Source organism: Etheostoma spectabile, chromosome 4 (genome assembly GCF_008692095.1).
Source record: "Etheostoma spectabile isolate EspeVRDwgs_2016 chromosome 4, UIUC_Espe_1.0, whole genome shotgun sequence".
In the NCBI taxonomy this organism is placed as follows: Eukaryota; Metazoa; Chordata; class Actinopteri; order Perciformes; family Percidae; genus Etheostoma; species Etheostoma spectabile.
Genome location: NC_045736.1, coordinates 34,891,692 through 34,900,576, shown reverse-complemented (window position 1 = coordinate 34,900,576; position 8,885 = coordinate 34,891,692).

Genomic DNA, 8,885 nt, shown 5'->3' with positions numbered 1-8,885 from the left:
GTGGACATGAATTTTTGAGCAGCTCACTAAACAGTGGTTTATTTTATTTATTTTTGGAAAACTCAAAGAAGGAAAGTATCTGATATTTACCCCAAAAAAAGCAAAAATTGAAAACAGCAATATTTTATGACATAATTAGTATATAGTGTGAACCTTCAGTTCTACATTTGGGGTTCCAGAACTCCAGGATGGGACCAACTACCTTGGGTAGGGACTGACACATTATTAAAGTGAGTACACTTGAATAACACAGTGTGGTTTTTTATCAGAAATTGATTTGGTTCTTTGCTTTCACAAGAACAGATTTTTAGACTACCTGTTATTTTTTTGTGTATTCTATTTGATGAAACTCCTTTTAGTGGCTTGATAGTAGGCCGTTATTTTTAGTTTTCTGAGCTCTGCAAGAAAAGCTGAGAAGACTCAACAAGCCAATCAATTACAGGTAATGATTATATTTGTAATGATTCCAGTGGCACTGTGCGTCCTGCACTTGTCGGGCTTGGTTTCAAACAACCCCATCCTTACCACAGGTACACCACATGTAGGAGAAAGGCACTGTGAGAAAAATCAATATGAACAAAATCCACTCGTACCAAGGAAATAGAGCTAATTGATGGCTGTCATTTTAGTGTGACGCCTCACCCTGCGACATTACCCCCCTCCTCCCCCCTCCCTCCTTCCTCCCTCCTTGGCTGCTCTGGGGGTTCCACAGTGACTCCTTAATGAGTGCATGCTACACAGTACCAGATGCCAGCAGAGAGCATAGCTCATATCACAGAGAGAGAGACCCCCCCCCCTCCCCTCTCCCCTCACATCACCTCCCATTTCCCCATCCTCTCCCACTGTCTCAAGTAGGAACCAATAGATGGGTTTGCTGAATAGCAATGAACAATAACAAATACAAATTGACCAATAAGCCTCAAGGTGTTGCTGCATGATCATGTTAAGCAGTGAAAAACCTGCTCTCTTTTTTTTTTTTCAAACCTTTGTTTATTTGGTTTTTAAACATAATTGCTAGCCATACATTTACAATGCTGATACTATATAAACAAACCATCGCAATTCCCTTGAGTTATAAAAACAAAACAAAAAACACAACAAACGACTCCAATCCTATGTACATCCCTTAAAAGTCTAAGAAAAAGGACACACATACAAAAAAAAAAGTTTTGAAATAAATAAAATTAGATGCATTCTGCTACCAAACCTGCCTCTCTTTAAATAGAGAAAACATTCGGAGAGTCCAGACCTCCCCAGACATGCCCAATCTCACAACGTTAATGCCGGTTTTAGTGGGGAACTAATTTTTCCTCTTTTTTTGGCCCCAATAAATTAAGAAGCCCTATCTCGAAGCTAACTAAAAATTATTTTGGTATCCGACTTGTGCTCCAAATGTAATGGTTCTTTTATGGTCCAGGCTACATCGTTCCACCGAGTTCCTAAAATTGAGCCTGTTGTTTCAGTAATCCTGCAAGAGACAGACACAAACCAACAAACAATGGATAAACCAAACCAAAACAGTTTGCGTCAGTAACTTGACTATGAGAGAGGTTGTATTCCTCCAATGGTCTAGAATGAAAGTGAATTGAGATGTATATTGTATGCAGTACAAAATATAATGCATCTAGCCTAAAACAAATAGGTCTGAGTCACTGAGAAATGGCCTCATGGACCTTCAGGGGCCCTGGAGGCAATTCCTGGGCGCTGAGAAATAAGTAAATAATGTGAATATTAAGTTTTACTACGCCTTAGTTCTGTAAAATGGTCCAGCTGGAATATAATATAATCAGTGGGTTCATTCTATCACTCCTCTTCCAACTCCATAGACAGTGTTGATATTTCCAGCACTATGCAGGTAATTACTTATAATAGAGGACAAACCTAAATTAGGGAGGACTTAAACAAAGTCTGTGCCTAATGTGCAGTCTTGAGGGTGAAATGAAAATGTGTGATAAGGCATGATGCCCAGATTTTCGGGTACTGTAATCTGACACAAAACACAGAATCAAAAAAAAAGTTAATGAACCTATGAAAGAAATGCTATCATTGTGACAACAGCCTTTCTATGACGGGTTGTAGGATTTTGAACGAAAGTTTACATATGATTTCATACCAAAACTAGAAACGCTGGCGTCACGTGACATTGCTCACGAGCTCCGTGCTACAGAGCGGTAGTTGCTAGCTGTTTAGCCGCTACAGAGCTTGTGATGCCGGCTACAGACCTCCGTCACAGTTTATTGTATCAGGCAGTTAGTAGTGATTTAGCCGCCAAAGAGCTCTGCGACAGGCTACTATGCCCAGCACAATGCTCCGTCAGGTCAGCGACAGCTGGGGTTCAGTTAATTGAGAATAAGTGCTGTGAGTCGGTACAGAGCACCGTAAGCAGCGTCATTATGGTTAAAGGAGAATTCCGGCCAACTTTTTATGTCAATCGATCGCTATAAGATGTGAGTACTTTTGATTGAAAAAAAACCCGACCTGAATCGGTGCAGGCAACACTGAGTAGCTGCAGCTCTGTGTACAAGCTTCCACTGTTAAACCGGCAGTTAACGGGCAAGTTTTAGAGTGCCTTTGTGCCTCTTAACAGACACACAATGCAACTTAATATGTCCTGTACACATGACAGCCCTGTCTAGTTCTTGCCAGTGGGTAGCTTGCTTGCATGGTTACCTGCTAGAGCTAGCTGCTAGCTGTTAGCTGCTATTGATGAGTGTGTTCAGCCAGGCTTTGTGAAAATTATAACACAATGTTTTACCGCTAATGAATTTGCTATAGTGAATAAACATGATTGTAAAATATGATAATAAAATGGTTTATTAAATCAGGTAATGTTAATGGTAATCATTATTTTTCCGGGCCTAAAATCCACACTGATTTTCAATTATATGGCCATTAGGTGGCATTAAATTTCATCCAAGGTGGTATTAGAATTTCTTCAAAAGTCTTAAATATAATTTAAAATATAGCTACAAGCGCGGCAATTTTCAGGTTTAAACCTTTTTCTACTAGCGACTTCAAAGTAATTTCAAACTTGGTCCAAAGTCGTTGTAAAGAATTCTGCAGCTTTGTAACGATTGTACCGACAGTGCACTTTGTTAAAATGCCCACAACTGATTTGTCAAAAACTTTATTTCAATCATGTGATAAGCTCAGTTTAGCTCACAGCAGTTTGAGAAAGCAGATGACCAACACAAACAACATTGCTAATAAAGAAGCAAGCTGCGATGCCAGCTCAGTCCTTATTTGCGTCATTCCATGTCCAGTCATTGTGCATTTAAAACGCCACCTAGAGGCAATTTGAATGAGACTTGCAGAGTATGTGGAGGTTATTATGGAGATACTTCCTGGAAGTTTTGTGTTGATGGATAAACATTTGTATTTCATTTTAGCGCCCCTGGTGTTCAATTTGAATGACACTTTCAGATTTAGTACTTAGGAGGACATACCTGAGAGATTTGATGATGGATTATGAATATGTGATTTATAGGAAAATGGTGTAATGACTCCCTATCTTGCGCTTGTAGCGCACCCTAGTGGCGTATGCAATAGAACGTTCTGGATAAATGTGGCACTTATCTAAATACCCTGTGAGTTTGTGATGATTGGCCTTACTGTTTCTGATTGTGTTCATTATATCAGAGCTACGCCCCTTTCAAAGTTCATTGGTCAATATTTAAAGATGGAGATATGGATAGTTTTTATATATCCATACATATTAACTGTAACAATGTGGATCCATTGATGATTCAATGAAAATTTGGTGGCAATCGGAGCTACGGTGTGGGGACATCTCAAAAATGTGTTTTCAAAGAATTCAAAATGGCGGAAATATTTTCTAGGTGGACCTTAATGATACTTGAGGCTTTTTTAGAGCACATTAAGCTGCACCTGTTTGAGGGAAATTCAAGTCAATCGACTTACGGTGTGGGGGCCGTGGCCTTTCAAAGTTTGCATTTGAAGCCTTAATTACAGCGCCATCATGTGCCCGATTGGGTTCATATTTCTAAGAAGCACATCCACACACAATTCCAGTTATTCCCCCAAAGTTCTGTTTCTTGCTATCTCCAGCTCACCGGAATTTGAGCCGGCGTGCAAACAAAAAATAATTATAACTAAGAATAAATAATAACTAAAACGAAAAACTAGAAGTGTTCTACCAGTTCGCGGTTGAACCCTAATAATCCTGTGGCTACCCGTTTATGCAGTTTATTTTCCGAATTCAGACACTACATGATACCGCACAATGCCCTGTCTGGCAATGTTAACGAAAGTGGAAAAGAAATTGTTTATCCTCTGTGTGACTTCCTTTAGAAAATTACTGGGCTTTCCTTTAAATGAGACACACATCTGTGAGCGTTTTGAAGATTACATTTTTCAGTTGGATCTAATGACTGGGCTGAGAGCACAGGGGTGAGGAGGCTGGTCTATAAAGTAAAATCACTACCACTTTCCATCCCTCCCCTCACACCCCCCTCCATCCTCTGTCGACTCCTCGTGCCGCATGGCTAGCAGTGCCTCACTGGCCAGACACCAGCCCAAACACTGAGTCCCAGCAGGGAATTCCCTGTGTGCTGGCTGTCTAGCTGGGACGGATGTAGGGGCTGAAGGAGAACAGGCACAGGAGGGGGTGGCGGTAAAACAAGCTAATCTTTATTAATTGAGGGGGAAGCCTTAAGTGATCTTTATATCATTCACATTGTACTTTTCATTACAGTCACTGTCCCTTTGCCTTTGTTTTGAATGTAGAGGGGCGGAATGTTAATGACTTCATGACTGGCCAGCGAATGCTTCGTTTTGAGTTCACCTACGATTATTGCCACAAAAACTACAAAACCTGCTATTATTATCATTATATTTGTGTGATCTTTATTATTGTTATTGACAATGGTGGAGAGGTGGACAGGCCATGCCAATACACTGAATGCCCCTTTACGGATGGCTTGACAAAAACATAGACAAACCCCCCACAAGCTAGTCTTGTAGAACAGTAGCTGTTTTGTTTGTTTTGTTTTTGTGTTGGTTGCTTTTACGCTCTCTCCTTTTTTATGTTTAAATCATTGTTTGTCTTGTGAGCGTGTGGCCTCATGTTCTGTGGTTGGTGTATACTGTAAAGGCATACAAGCTTTATAGACTACTATTGCCCTGCTTACCGGTATCATGAACCCATTTTACCCTATTTCATTTAACCTCAATGATGTCTCTTTGTGGGGGCGGGGGGGTGGGGAAACTGGGTGTAAACCTATACTGTTAATACCTTGTGTCACAGATACTCTCTGTATTGTATGTATCTGTTATGTTCAAACCACAATAAATCATAAAAAAACATTGACAAAAACTTGCTGCCATACTTTAACTTTTTTAAAATTATTTTCACCCTATAACACAATGACACATTCCTCTAACCACATACAGTATGAATTTACCATATGTAAGATCACAGCTTTGTTCATTGTTACAGAATCTGCACATTGTTCCAGACCCTGTAATGTAATTGTAACCTGAGTTGGTCACAAGGGCAGTGACAAGGAGTGACACTTACTATTTCTCACATGATAACAGTGCAACTGCGTTTATGAAACCCACAAACAACATGAACACACTACAGCACAGTTTCAAGTCCGTTTGTGTTTGACTGACTCTGTCCCAGATTAGACAGGCTTAATTTTTAATTCCTCAGGAAATAAAATTTCAGTTTACAGCAAATAAAAGTTACATCACTGCGGAGTCCATCATAGTACAATCATCAGATTATTAAAAACAATCATGGAAAAAAGAATATTGAATTCATATTGTATATGCATTTGCACCGTCTCACTCCGAATGCGTAAAAAATACAGAGGTTTGGACAGTGGCTGTCCACGTTGTGCAACAAAACAAAAGCACCTTGGCATGTGTAGAACGTATCGGGGAGAGCAACAGTAGACGGGGTTTAGCGAGTAGTATGTAAGGGGGAAATTACGCGTAGGGAGGTTGGTTCTTCTTTAACTGGCCCGTTCTTCCGTGTGTCACGGACATAAGCGCACCCACGAGCTTTTAAAGGGACGCCAACAGTCCCGACAAGTGCGTTTTAGCGAAACACGAAAACTGTCACCACATTAAAGCTTCAGTAGGTAACTGTAAAAATGTATTTTTTACATATTTTTAAACTGTCACTATGTCCTGACAGTAGAAATGAGACAGATAATCTGTGAAAAAAATCAAGCTCCTGGGCTCCTCTCTGTCCTCTTACTGCCACTAGCAGAAATACACCGCTCCCGTCAGAAACAGCCAATCAGAGCAAGGAGACTGTCTTAGCAGTGTCAATCACTCTCGTTACGGCCGTTCATCCCCTCCCCCCAGCGCGGTGCCGTGTTCAAGCTCAGATTGCCAGTGTGCTGCAGTTGTGCTAATCGCGGAGAAATAACTTTCAGGAAAATGCTATTCTCGAGTGACACCTGCTCAGGAAACAAAGACGGGCAAACAGAAAGAAGACCGATGACAAAAGCGGCTTAAGAATTAACCGAGCCCGAAATAAAGCGAGGGTCAACATCGAAGCGGCTTTTCAGAGGTCGGAGGAAGCTATGCCTCCTAGAAGGATTCAACACGGATTCAGAGCTAGCGTTAGCCACATTTCTGCTTGACATGTAAGTATCCTGTTGATTTATTTCATTTTTTAAGAACTACACAATAAGAATCGATGTTACAGTACACTTTCAGTACACTGGTGATAGCGCAAATCTCAGTTACTCTGTAGCTTGTTGCTAGTCTAACAGTTACTTGTTAGCTGTGGCCAGCAGGATTTGTTAGCAGGTGAGATTAACTTACTTGCTAACTCCTTCACCCTCCGTATAAGCCAATATTTTCGATACCTACAATTAGTAAGCCAAAATGTTTTTGTCAATCACAACAAAGTAGCTATGGTTAAACTACTTAATTGTGCGCTGTCCCTGTCGAAGTTTGGCAGGCAGACTTCTACTTTTGATTATTTTAAACATGTTTATCTTCCCCTCAGGATGTAATTTGTAAATCAATGTCTGACACAAATTCGTTGGGTCTTCAACAGGTCGACATGGCCCCAGACACAGAGGCACGTGAAGGAATCGTCTTCAGTCCAAATCAAAATGTTCAGTTTTCCTTGTGCAGGAGTACTTTTCTGAAAAAGCTGATTTATTTACCCATATGCAAAATAAAACCAAAGACATATTTCTAAGATGTTTCCTTGGCTTATTGAGCGTCCTCACTATTCATCATTCCTACTGAAAGTTTAGATCCAAAAGGTAATTCAGTATGTATTGTGTAAAGTGCTACTTTTGTTGTCACAAATGAGCGATTACATCAAAAAATCATTTTTAACCCTTTCATTGAAAAATTTAAAACTTTTAATAGAATATTTTAAATAGCAATTTTTTATAGCTATACCTACTCAGAGAATCCCCGATGTCCAGAGGATGTGGAAAGCATCGGTGGCCCTGCTTACTAGCCGGGCGTCACGGCCGGCCCGCTGTGGGGGAGGAGCTGTGGAGGGGGGCTGTAGGGCGCAGCAGGATCAAGGGGAGGGACCGTAAGGGGGATCGTCAAATGTTTAGGCCTAAGTCCACGTTTTCTCGAACCCCTACTGCAGCTTTAAGGAATAATTCAAAAACCCCCTCTTTGATAAAGTTATGTTAGGAGTGAGGGTGAGCTGTCCGCCTAGCCAGGCCCACCTGCATCTCTTCCTAGTCGCAGGATAATTACACTAAATCATTAATAAATAAAAGGAGAGGAGGGCAGGCCGTTACAGCCCGATCTGGTTGGGAGGAGTTCTAGCCCGACCACGCTCCTCTACTTTCCCTGTATCTTTAGTTAGGCTGTAACTGGTCTTTAGACGGCGGGGGACGTCCTTGACAAATGAGTTTCTTCTTTCCTTACCATTTGTGGGCATCCTGTACCAGAATGCCTGTTACTTTACATGCCGGAGCCTTAGGGTGTTATTTTTCCCCCAGCAATTTCCATGGAGTAGGATGGCCACCAAGAGATTGGGTGAAGCTGTCGCCGTGGTCTTGCTGCACTACAGCCTGTCCCCTCTGCGGTGCACTGCTCCATCCTGCTACAACCAGCCATTTTGCCCTAACTACTCTACAATTTTAGTCCTGTTCCATATCTTATTGTGACCGTCACGTCACCCCACCTACCAAGATCGGAGCGGGAGGTTCTTTTTTAAAAAGGAGTTTTTCGTCACCACGTTGCATATGATTGCTCTGGTGGAATTACTAGAAGTGTGGGACTTTAGGTTTGAACTTTAGAAATTATCTAGTGTAGTCTCGATCTCTTATTGTATCGTAAAGTGTAAAGAGGATAACCCTGTAACTATATGATCTGTACATACCAATACCGGTCAAACGTTGGGGTCACTTACAAATTTCCATGCCTACTCATTCTAGACAGAATACAGCTGATCGAGTGGGTGGCTGACTGTAATGCAATATCTACAGCCCATTCTCAGGCAACCATGATCCCAATGTAATTCAGAGGAACATTCTGTGTACTAATATCTGATACATTTTTAAAAAACTAACTGAGAAAAACTGGGAGAGAATCCTTTTGCAAATTAGTGTAAGCAAAAATTATTTGAAACTGATGACTGGGTTAAAAAAACAATGCAACTGACCTAAGCTGGTATTCCCGTCTATATGCGAGTGCAATGGAAATTTCTAAGTGACCCCCAAACTTTGCACCGGTAGTGTAATATAAATAAATAAAAGTGAATGAAAGAGCTCCGCCAGGGCTGCGCTTTGTTACCAATCCTGTTTATAATATTTATGGACAGGATATCGAGGCGTAGTTGAGGCGGGGAGGGGTTGCAGTTTGATGGGCTTAGGATCTCATCGCTGCTTTTTGCAGATGATGTGGTCCTGATGGCGTCATCG